Genomic DNA, 12765 nt, shown 5'->3' on the forward strand with positions numbered 1-12765 from the left:
TCATAACGTGTGTGTCTGTGTGTGTGTGTGTGTGTGTGTGTGTGTGTGTGTGTGTGTGTGTGTTAATTAATGCAATACAGTGGGCTAGAGTAAAGTATTTAAATAGGGGCTTTGGGGTTGCTTTAACAAGAATAATAGATTTTAAGTTGATTTTTTTTTTTATTGTTGCCATCTAAATTGCAGTTGAAGCATACCAGAGTGACTGAAACCAATTTTTACAGGTTGAGAACAGCCCTACTCCATAATCTCCACATCCCACCCTTGACCTATTGCACAGAAACATGAGCTATCCAATTTGTGTTGAAGACTTTTCAACATTGCTATTTCCACCACTCCCAACCTGTACGTTGTGATTATATAGTACTTTCTGGGGGCTTGTTGCTTTTTTTTTTTTAAGAACTTCAGAAAACCTTGAGAAAATGAAAAATTAAAAACATAAGAGGTACCCACTTCTCCATGTGGATGGATCATTTTCACACCACCATTGTAGTGGGGCCACTTAGAGGTACTGTTCTTAGGAGTCCCATCATTCTCTTAGAAAGGGGCGCTGTGGCTTCTGGCAACTTGGTATTTTGTTATCGCTGTGCAATTGGGAGAAGAGTGGGCTGATGGGCGAGATTCATTGCCGTATACTTCTAGCTCCTTGATCCTGTCCAAGGAGAAAAAGTGAAAAAAGATCTGCTAAAAATAGGTAAGCGGCATCCAGGCTAAACAAAACGAGGCAACCCTTTCTTCTTCATGGGAAGGCCTTTGGGAACTGCTATTTCTAAACAAGACTGGCAAGCTAATTAACACATATTAAAGATTTCCGCAATTTGCAAATAAAAACTGGCATTGGATTCATTTTACCACAGAAATAGAAAGGAAACTCGGTGAAGATTCAGCCTTATACACTAGTCACCCTGTTATAGATGGCATGTTTTATCCTTCAAAGTTAACTAGAAGAAAGAAAAATCTATATACCAAACCCAATCCTCTAAATTATTCCCGCTGAAAATGAAAAAAAAAAAAATAGATTTTTGGAGTTGAAGATTTAAAAGAGCAGATGTAGAAACTGAGATTTTTGGCAGCCTGTGTCAAAAATAATGAGCTTTGGGAAAACCCAGCTGATAGGGAATTGGGGTAGATTACTATCAAAACTATAGGACTCCTAACACCTAGAGTGAACCAGCTGCAAGGTTGTTCATGGAAATGGGCCAGAGCAGGCTTTCCAATTACTTAGAGGATTATCCCATATTATCACAAGCTTCCTACTACATTAGTCACTACACCTAACATTAGCTTTTCTATCAATTATATACTTCACTCGTGCATTCCCTCAATGAAAATTTCACAGTGCCTTAAAATTACACAGCCCGCCCGCCTATATAACTGTGCCTGGCCTTTCTTTCATGCTTGCCAGCTATGTGGATAGTAGCTAGATTCAGTATTCAGAGTTCTGGAGCCTTTGTATAGACTATAGGAGGGCACAGTAATATTATGAACCACTGTATGAAAAGAATGTGCTGGTAAGCCATGTAAACTCCGCCTTCTTAAATGTGTAGTAAGGAATTTCCTCTCTGCTACTGGCTCCCTAATGGTTTTGTAGATCACCTCATTTTCATGAATGACTATATGCTAACTAGGTAATTTTAGTGTGTTGATCCTAAATATAATTAGTACTTATATTTCTAGGCTATTCCCATACATCTGGATGTAGGTTTTCCAGGGATACACAAATTAAGCAATCACCATCTATCTACGTGTTGTTGCTGATAAGATGCTGTTATGGGACTTCCAGTTAGAATTCATACATAAACATTTTTTTTTTTTTTGAGTTAGTTCTGCTACATTGATCTGTATGCTTGGAAAGATTTGAATAAAAGTATTTGTGGAGGAAATTTTAGTATTTCTAACAATCCTTGTGCCAAAGACTGACATTTGAGGTTTAGTGTGCTTTCTAAGCCACGCCTGCCTCCACCAGCATACTCCCAGTCTATGAGCCTAACCTAGTGTTTGCTGTAAGTCTGACCTCATTTTAGGGTTATCCTTTGAGTATATAAGATGTCTATCATTGTGATTTATACCCTGTCGAATCATGAGTGACTCCATAAAACTTCAGAATGAAGCTTAAATCATTGATTATATAGTCAAAAAGACCCCCCCCCCCAAAAAAAAGCCTCACCCCTGTCCTTTCCTACACTGTGTTGGGCACCAGTCTCCTTTGTCTTCTTATCACAGAGCCTCTGCCTCATCCCTTCCTCTGCTTACTGGAGTCTTCCCTGCTCTTCATCTTTTTAAAGGAATGTAGTCTTTATTTGGCAGCATCAGAGCAGCAGAGCTGTCAAATGTGATGTGAAATGTGGTGAGAAATGGCAAGCACCTGCGTGATACCAGGATTTTCATTGGCTTGAAATTCTTTATGACAAACTGTCATACACTTGGGGATTCATCCTCAATGACCTTCCCATGTTTCATGAAAATGTCAAAGAATATTGCATCCTTTTTTCCATTTGGAACATTAAAGCTGTGTAATGCTAATTTAGCTTGACTTTGGTATGTAGGTTATACAACAAATCAACAAGTTTATTACATTATTATTATTAAGACATATGCAATGGCTTCTGCATAGGACCTTCATATCTATTTGATGAAGCTTATGATCCTCAAGTACAAATTTGTGGATTGATTATTTTGACCAGATGCATTTATTGAATGATTTTTCTATGTATTTTTCTGTAAACTAGAGTGCCAAATGCCCAATATTCATGTTTATATTTTTTTAAATCGAGAAAAAGTAAGATACCTTGGAAATACACAGTGAATGTACTTCACTCCTTTGCATATTAGCTGGTGACATGTGCTTGTCATTGAGGAGGAAGAGTCCCTAATTTGACCAATCTCATACTCTAAGGGATACAGATTTGAAAAGAGTGAGTTTATACATCACTATAAGAATAATATTGTAAGAATCATGGGGAAGTGGATTAATGGTGAGAGGTTATCACCATACCCCATTAGGTAGTTTTTTTCTTGGGCTTTCTGATAATGTGTCTTTAAAAATATGGATGCACCTTCTCACCAAAAAGTGGCTCTGAATTGCCATAGGTGATGCTCTTAGTTCCTTCCTGCCCCTTCCTTCTCAGACAATGCACCTTTAGCTGATCAGCTCCTTGTTAGGAATGATAGTGAACTAAGAAATAGATTAAGTGTGTGACCTGTGGTTGGGAGAGCTGTCTCAGGATAATTTAGGATGAAGATCTGAGTAACTAAAATTAAGAAGTTTGATACTTTAAAAAATTATGGCTCTTTAAATGTATGTGTCACATTTATAGTTTTAAGAAGTTAACTGCCCTGAAATAATGTAGAGTCATAAATAAATATCCTCAACCCTTGGTTGATGTCCTGGTACTGAACCATATAAGAGACAGAAAGTCAAATGCACCCTTCCTTGGGTCAGAAAGTGGTTTACCAGAATAGCAGAGGCATAAATTCAGGACATTGGCTTAACTAGATTTGACTTTTAGAGGCTTGATATTGGCCATTGCGAGGAAGGATAAGTATTTGTCTCTATGAAATGCAGATTTCAGTACAAGATCCCATGCATGACACCATTGGATGATGAAAAACATCTAATCTACCAATGAATTCATAATCCCAATATCATTTTGACTTTTTTTTATATAGAATTACCAAGTTTGCCCCCTAAGTCATTTGACCTCTCAATGACAAGGGCATAGAAATTGCTAACACGAGAAAATCTAGATTGGGCCATGTAGAACATTTCTAATACATTTTGCCTATTTCATCTGCTTTTCCTCTCATCATTAATTTGTTTCAAAACTCTGGTCTAGAAATTGTGTCATCATTATAAACATCTGTCCAGCTGTGTGAGACTAGTTGTGTTATAACTGAACTGTACTGTCACTTCCATACCAGGGCTAGAGTTAAGTAGTACCTTGTAGAGGGGTAGTTCGTGTACCTGTTATTTACAGTGGCTCATTCTTTGTTAATCTGACATTTGACATACATCAATGTCTTTCTGCTTAAAAGATAGCAATCCCAGTGTTCCGTGAGACTGAATCCTAGTAAATCATGTTTGCATGATTTCACTTATCTCTGATATAGAATCAGTGGTACAAGCGAAGAAAGTTGTCAGTAGTACTTACATCTTGAAGTTACATTATAAGTTCCCATGGTCACCATTTGGCAGATTACTAAAATCCGATACAACTTTCACCCAAGTTTTAAAATGAAAATTATTCAAAGTCTAGTTTGCTCCTAAGCTGGCACATCAAGGTGATTCTATAATGATTCTACAAAAAAACTAACAAATAAACAAACATTTGAATTGGCAATTCAGTTCTTATGTACAGATGATTACATTTTTTATCATGTCATAATAACTACTTAATATGCCTGCTCTGCACTGTAAATATTAAATCGGGTTTTTGTGTATCATTATAAACCAATGAAATTTCTTTGCTAGAAATCAGATCATAAAATGCCAAAATCTTAGGGTTTCAAATGATGAAAATACACTTTTCTACCATGTGAGTAAAAGCACAAATCATAAAAGGCCAGATGATTTTCTTCTGAGGGATGTGAAGGAGAGTCCATGGTAACTATGGAAACCCTTTCCCCTGGTTCCTAGTGCTTCTCAGCAACTGTATGGAGCTCATTGGAAGCTGCTGCTTATCCTACTTGTTTCTTTCATTGTTTCCTGTGTGGTGTTCATTCCAGCTGTATGTATGTATGAGTCCACATCACTCTTTCTCACTCAGATACAAGTAATACTGGGTTGGAAGCCTAACCACATAACCTCCATAAGAAGTGTGATGACTTCTTAATTAATAATGTCTATACTAATATTATTTCCAGACAGGTTCACCCTCTATAGTCTTGTGTTCATATTTAAATATATGAATTGGGAGAGGTATAAATAAATCTAGAATAACTTCTGATGATAAGAGGACCGAACAACGCTCATCATTGATGTAGTTGTCCTGTGTCCTTTTAACAGTGCATAAAATTTAAAGAGACCACTCTATACATTTATCTCCATTAGTCTTGGCTAAATTCAGACAACTAAAAAGTGCTGAATACTGTTTTGGGAATTTATTACTTTTACAGTTTGGAGTTCAGGAAAATCTCATATAGTGTACACTAAAGTGTGCCTTTAAGTAACATTTCAGTTTAGGGACTTCCAACTGCAATCATTTCTGAAATTCTTACTACTGAACAATACAAACCAAGCCTTATAAGCTTATAGTTTTCCTTTTAGGGGATATATCTAAAATAAACAAACAAAATGCTCCAAGAAGCTATGTATTTACCCTTTGAAAAATATAACATTTCTTTATAAATAAAATTGAATTCTCCATTCTCTTCAACTCTCACTGTGGTAATACATGTCTTAATATTTTTTTAAATAAACTTAAGTAATTGATGTATAAGACAACATTAAATACAAGAAATCTAAAGAGAGTAAAGAAACCAGGAATACAGTGGGATCACCACAAATGAGAAGAATTGAAAACAAACAAACATTGTCTAGATTCCAAATGACTTCCTCTTAGCCATATTGTAATAATAATTCTATCTGTAGATGTTGAGAAATCTAAAGAGAGTAAAGAAACCAGGAATACAGTGGGATCACCACAAATGAGAAGAATTGAAAACAAACAAACATTGTCTAGATTCCAAATGACTTCCTCTTAGCCATATTGTAATAATAATTCTATCTGTAGATGTTGAGAAGAACAGACTGGCCAATTGCTTTCAGACTGCTTGATGATGTTAATAACTTCATTAATTATTCAAGATTTCAGAGTCATCAAAGTTTCCAAATAGTTCCCTCAAAGTAAGGTTTAAAACCTAAGACATTGTTAGGTCTTTTTGTTGTTTTTGTTGAGTATGAATTTTCTAATGTACTGTCAAGTCTTTTTGTTGGGTAAAAGCTGAGGCACTGTCATGTCTCTTTTGCTTGTCTGAGAGTCCTCCCACTTGGAAGCATGCATACTTTTGCATTTTGGAATGGCTTAAATCCCTCTTCAGAGGAAGGAATTTGACAGTTTAACCTTTGGGCAAAGGATAAAGAGGGTATAAATTGTAAGTGACTTAAAGGACATGGTAGCTGTGTGACTGCACAGCAAGAACACACTGCCTATAAATCAGAAACCTTTACCAGACACTAAATCTGCCATACATTCATCTTGGATTTCCAGACTGTTGAAATGGAAGAAATAAATGTTGCAGATGCTAAAATCAAACTAAATAAGCACAAACAAAGTCAAGTGACAAGTCCAAGTAGATATAAAGAAGGAAGTGGCATCTTTGGGATGTGGTGGCACACATTCAGCTTCCATTCTGTGTATCCTCAACATGCACATGGTTGTGCACATGTTACTCCCACTGAGCATTTTGAGTGATGTAGAGATCAGTGACTCCTGGGATTTTTTTTTACACTAATAACTGTTGTAAGTTTCAGAAATGTTAAGAGTGAATTGGCAGGATTAGGTGAAAGACTGGGAAGGGTTATATCATAAGAAGCTGCAATAATGTGAAAGTGAGTTAGAAAGAAACATTTTCCTGAAGTCTGGAATATATTGCCTTTGTTTTATACCAGTCATAAGTTACTAGACCGTTTTATGTGCACATAATGTCACCAGAAGTGCCTGTCTAACAGAATAAGAATGCATTACCAATTCTGCTATGATGACCACAGCACAGAAACTATTAGAGTCATTTGTCAATGTGGCATGGTGTCTAATAGCTTTAAAGAATGGGCAGTTGTTGCAACTCTTTGACATTTCAAAGATACTATTTCTCCTCATACTCATTCCATTGACTCATCAGGGTTGAGTCCATTGGTTTGTCCACTCCTGTCATTTCGGGGGGATAATAGAATACAACCAAGCACACTTTGAAGAGCTACCAATGTGTGAGTGGCCTTTAATATGTCTCTCTTATTTTAAACAGTGCTCATCTTTTATTATGCCTTAGGTGCTGCGCAAGTTATCACAAAACCAGAATATAGATTATGGAGATTGTGTGCAAAACAGATCGCTCAAACTCTGAAAATCTACTTTGCCATGATATACTTAGAGGACAGGCATCTTAGTGTGCTTTCTGTTGCTGAGATACTCATGAACAAAGCAATGTAGGTAGAAATGGTTTATTTGCAGGATTGCAGTCCATCATGAGGAAAAGTCAAGACAAAAAAAAAAGAAAATCCTGGAGGCAGGAAGGAAACAGAGTTCCTGGAGGAATGCTGCTCACTGGCTTGCTCCTCATGGGTAGCTAAGCCTGCTTTCTTTTCCCACAGGGCAATCTGCCCAGAGGTGGCACTGAACTAAGGTCCGGGCTGCCCCTCAGCAATCAGGTACTCAAGGAAATGCCCCACAGACTTGCCTGTAGGCAATTGGATAGGATACTTTCCCAACTGATATTCCTCTTTTGAGATGAAGCTGGAGCCAGGAAAAAAAATACTCTAACCTGCATGAGAAGTAAAGTAATATTTGTATCCTAAACAGTTTCTTCAAGACTGACATATTCAGCAAAATTTACTGTTGTTTTGTTTCAAATGTAGTGTGTAGGCAGCTTATAATATTATGCCCTCAAGCAAAGTTTCTTTTCCAGTTATAAAGTCAACATGAGTTCTAGTCTCCTATTTTTTCAGTCTTCATATTCCCGAAGCATATTTAATTTATTTAATTATTACTAAAGTGAACAAAGATATCAAGGAAAAAAAAAAAACACCTCTGACTATGAAAGGAGAACATGAAGAATTTTCTTTCCCCACTTAAACAATAAGATAGTTGCTTTCTCTCTCTCACTGAATGAGTGAGTCTATTTGACCAGTTGTCAAAGAACTGATTAGACCTTGTAATCTAACCGTTTCCTTCCAGGTTTGCTCATCTAGGAGGCCAAATGAGGGAATAAGAATAAAGATGATAAAAGACAAATACAAATCAATGATAGTATAGATCGAACTCCAGAGTTTCTTCATTCACAGTTCAAACGCAACTTTCTAAATTGATATTCAGAATCTACATATTATAAAATGTAAACTTTGCAGTCTCACATATTCTGTTTAATAACTTCAGGTTGAGGAGATCAGTAGCTCCTTTAACACGTATTACAAACTAAAATTAAAGGTATTACATACCTACAATATTGATAAGTAAGAATAAAATATGCAATACAGGAAAATGACTATTACTCACAAGGTATTAAAAAATATTAGTTATTATTATTATTAGCTACTTTTATTATTGTTGTTGATGATATAACCTAGCCACTAATATTCTTTCTTTAGTTACTTATTCACAAATATCCACGGATATTTTAAGTCAGTTATTATGTTAAATGTTGGTGATCAAGTAACTATAAAATAGTTTCCTCTCTTATTTACTATTTATTTAAATGTGAAATTACATATTGTCACTAGAGAATATAAATTTTTAAGTATTAGCCTTTGTTCAAAACACTTTATGACAAAAACGGAGGTGTAAGAAAAGCAGATCAGGTACTGGTACATGTGCTTTACTGAGCTTCTTTGAACCCTTTAGTTTTAGTGGGTTACCACTATGTCCTCCCTTGCTGAGATTGGCTAGCCTGCTGCTGTGTTCAGCCTAGGAATCAACTCATTAAACTGGAGTTTGCTGATCCTAGATTCATAGGCAGCCTTTGTTCTCCAGCAAGTGGTCATGGGAAACTGTTCCCTCTAATTTTTGGATACACAGAACATCTGACTGGAAGAACCCATTTTTGTCCTTCTCTAGACACCTTTGTTATTTTGTTTTGTTTTGTTTTTCCTCTCAAGTTTCAGAGCAGGCAGAGGCTGTGTCCTTGGTGAAGTTGCTGACTGGTTGTGGAGGTGTCTGTCCTCCACATCCCCAGTGAGAGTTTCAGCTCCACAGAAGATTTCTAGCACAAGGCCACTCCTCTTGTCTCCATCCTTTTGGTTTCTGTTCATGTTTTGCACTTCTCTGTCTTGCATTCTTCAGGGAAACTGCACTGCACACTTACTGTTTCTACTTTCTTTGTTGACTAAACCCTTGTTCCATTTTCTCTGAGATTTGGCTCCTTAGGAGTGTTTTTCTCTGTAGCAGGAGGTACTTTCAGTTCAAGACATGGTTTATAATGCTGTTGTCTGCACTGATGACTTATTTACACAGGTCAAATTAATTGCTCGAAGTCCCAGATCTGGTTCTTCAGTTTTTTTTCTGACTCAACCATACCTTGCAGCATAAAGGAATTGCTCTTTGCTACTTAAGTATGGGAGAAATTTTTAAGTAAAAGAAACAGAAGACAGAGGCCTTGTTTTCACAAGGAAATTCTCTTATGTGTAGCAAAATCTAAAGTGGAATAGAATGAAAGCTGTGTCTATTCATCTGTTCGCCTGTTTCAATATACTAAAATTAAAAGCAAAATATTAAGTGTGCTATTCATGTGTATCTGTACTCTAGCTTGAATAATGTTCCCTGGTTAAAAACCCAATGAAGTCAGGAGTGTTTTTCCTATTATAAAGCTCTGCACAGTATCAGTGAGCTTGCTTTTCCAAAATCTTTCAACACAAGCTTGCTTTCTGAATCCAATCAGGTTAGTCACAGCACACCCAGCTTTTGCTTATGTGTCTGCAGCTGTGAGCCAAGCACTAGTGAGAGGTAAGAGGGAATGCTGGAAAGGTATCTTCTCTGCTAAATGCTGGCAATAAATTCTAAGAATTCTTTTCTGACTTGAGGGATATCTAAGCAATTGTTAGGCAAACTTGCAATCATCCTACATGTTTTGTCTGTTACACATGTGTTTTCTGTCTTTCCCTACCACTAAAGCAAATATTCTATGGCACATATACTCCACAGAATCTTCTCAATAGATGTGTTTTCTAAGATAAAAGTCTTTTAAGTGGTTAGTACACAGGAAAACAAATATTTTTAACTAACATTTCCAAGAGATGTTTTTGTTATTTTTGTTTTGTTTTGTTTATAAAGTAGGATGCAGCATAAATCCGTTTACCTATGTAGTCCTCCTTTAATAAAATATTCTCAAAGCCCGACTCTGTTACCCAATTCAAATGAATGACATATTGGAGGCTGAAGAGATTGATAGTATTTTACAGTTGTACAGGAAAGTTTTCAAAGCTCCATTAGGGCTAGGTTGTCAGATTCATGATGTCTATTCTGAGCCTCCTTCATGCTCAGTAAATGATCTATGGAAAGGCAGCATGAATTAAAGATGATAATGAGATGAGAATGGTGGCAAAAATTTTGATGCCAGCACTCTGGAAGCTGATGTAGGAGAGTCATAGCAAGTTCTATGACATTCAGGGTAAGCAGTGAGTTCAAGGCATGTCTGGGCTATTTATAAAGGCCTAATAATAATAATAATAATATCAATAATAATAATAATTAAATTTATAGTGAGGGTCAAGTGGCGTAACTGTTTTAGACATGATATTTTATATTTTAGAGACTTAACTTTCATAAATGCATACTGTTAATAGTATTTCTCAAACTTGTCCAATGGATGCAGTCTTTAAGGATTAAAAAACAAGTTCGACTTTTTCACTGAACCCCAGAGTTAAATAAGTTCTATTACAATATTATTTTTAAATACATAAATATAAAGTCAGATATTAATGTCTTGTGTTCATACCTTTTATGAAAAGAATTATAAATCAATATGCTGTAATATTACAATTCTGTTGAGTACAGCCCCTCTTGGTGACAACCTTCGTATTTCTATCTCCATGTATATTTCTTAGTGTCAAAATGATTATAAACACAAATGCTGAATTCACACAGTAGGTTGTAATTAAATAATAAAGGAAATTTTAAACATAAAATGGAAAAAGTAAATTTCAGAAAAAAATCAGATTCATGATTGGAGCATATATATTAAAATAAGTTTTTACTTCAACAAAGTATTAGGAAGCATTTTTAGAAAGACAATATGGAACTCAAAGCGATGTGTATTTTATAAAGTTAGATTAGAAGAGTTTCCGTGAAAGCCAGGTATGGTGGTGCACACTTAATAATTGGACTGTGGAAGTGGAAGGAGTTCACGTCATTGGCCATGCATACCAGCCTAGTTTACATTGCATCCTGTTGATAAATGAAAAGGTGAGAGGAAAGAGAAATGGTTGCATAAGAAACAAAGAAATTGAATTCAGCAAGTATTATATGTATTTGTGCATAAATATTTATGCATGCATATATTTCCACAACAATAATAATAAAACAAAAATTGGCTTTCAACTTGAGAATGGGAGAGGGGTTCAAGGGAGAGGCTTTGTCTTAGTCAGGGTTTCTATTCCTGCACAAACATCATGACCAAGAAGCAAGTTGGGGAGGAAAGGGTTTATTCGGCTTACATTTCCATACTGCTGTTCATCACCAAAGGATGCAGGACTGGAACTCAAGCAGGTCAGAAAGAAGGAGCTGATGCAGAAGCCATGGAGGGATGTTACTTACTGGCTTGCCTCCCCTGGCTTGCTCAGCCTGCTCTCTTACAGAACCCAAGACTACCAGCCCAGAGATGGTCCCACCCACAAGGGAACCTCCCTCCTTGATCACTAATTGAGAAAATGCCTTACAGCTGGATCTCAGGGAAGCACTTCTCCAACTGAAGCTCCTTTCTCTGTGATAACTCCAGCTGTGTCAAGTTGACACAAAACTAACCAGTACAGGCTTGTAAGAGGAAAGTTATATGATTCTATTTCAATTAAAATCATGTCAAACTCCCCCCCCCCAAAAAAAAAGCAAACTACAATTTATGACTATGGCTTAATATCATCAAAGGAAAAAAATGTTGAAATCAATCTAAATATCTAAATGTATATGTAAGCTCAGATTTACTACCTAAAGTGTGAGAAGGGAAAACCAACCACCACCACCAACAGCAGCAGCAATTGTCCTTCCACAAGAAAGGTTTCACATCTTGATGGATAAGCTTCACTTTAATTGCTACCTTTTATGTATAATTCAATCAATTGTAAAGTTAATGGCAATCAGTCTTTCATAAAACTTGAAAACAGTGTGGAGTCACGTCTCATTTTTCAGTGAAGAGGCCTGGTGTTGTTCTGGTACATTCCAAAGTCTTTTCATATAACTTCAATATAGTTGAGAAGACTATGCAGCCCTCATAGGGCCTATGACCTCTCTATTTCTATGGAAACTAGGGAATCTGTTCCTGTTTAAAAGAAGTCCCTTCAATTTAGCTACCCGTTCAGAATTTTCCTGTAAAAACTCATAGAAGTACATACAATGACCACCTAAACTTAAAGGAAGATGTAGCCCTTGTAGCTATGAACATGATTCACACAGCTGGATGATTTCTAAGAACTGAGACAAGTGCCCCAAGAACTTTATAGAAGAAAATGTTTGTCTAATGCAGTAGTTCTCCACATGTGAGTCACCTAAGAGTATTGGAAAGTACAAATGTTTACATTAAAATTCATAGCAGTAATCAAATTACAGTTATGAGGTAGCAACGAAAATAATTTTGTGGCCACCACAACATGAGGAACTGTGTTAAAGTATCACAGCTTTAGGAAGGTTGAGAACCACTGCTTTAATGCACACCTAAGAGATCAAAGCTTCAATAGATATATGACCTTCTTTTCTTCCTTCCTCAATTCCTTCTTCCCCTCTTTCACCCTCCATAATCTCTTCTTTCCTCCCTCTCCTCTCCCCTCCCCTCCCTTCCCCTCCAGTCCCCTCTCTGGCCCTCCCCTCCCCTCTCCTTTCCTCTCCTCTCCTCCCTCTCCCCTCCTCTCCT

The 12765-nt window shown here is 36.6% G+C and overlaps 1 protein-coding gene across 6 annotated transcripts in view; it reads left to right on the plus strand.

Moving 5' to 3' along the window:
• The window catches only part of B3galt1 (beta-1,3-galactosyltransferase 1), a 548045-nt gene that overhangs the window by 161383 nt on the left and 373897 nt on the right, over positions 1–12765 (plus strand). The gene's annotated exons all lie outside the window — the stretch shown is intronic.

Source organism: Mus pahari, chromosome 3 (genome assembly GCF_900095145.1).
Source record: "Mus pahari chromosome 3, PAHARI_EIJ_v1.1, whole genome shotgun sequence".
In the NCBI taxonomy this organism is placed as follows: Eukaryota; Metazoa; Chordata; class Mammalia; order Rodentia; family Muridae; genus Mus; species Mus pahari.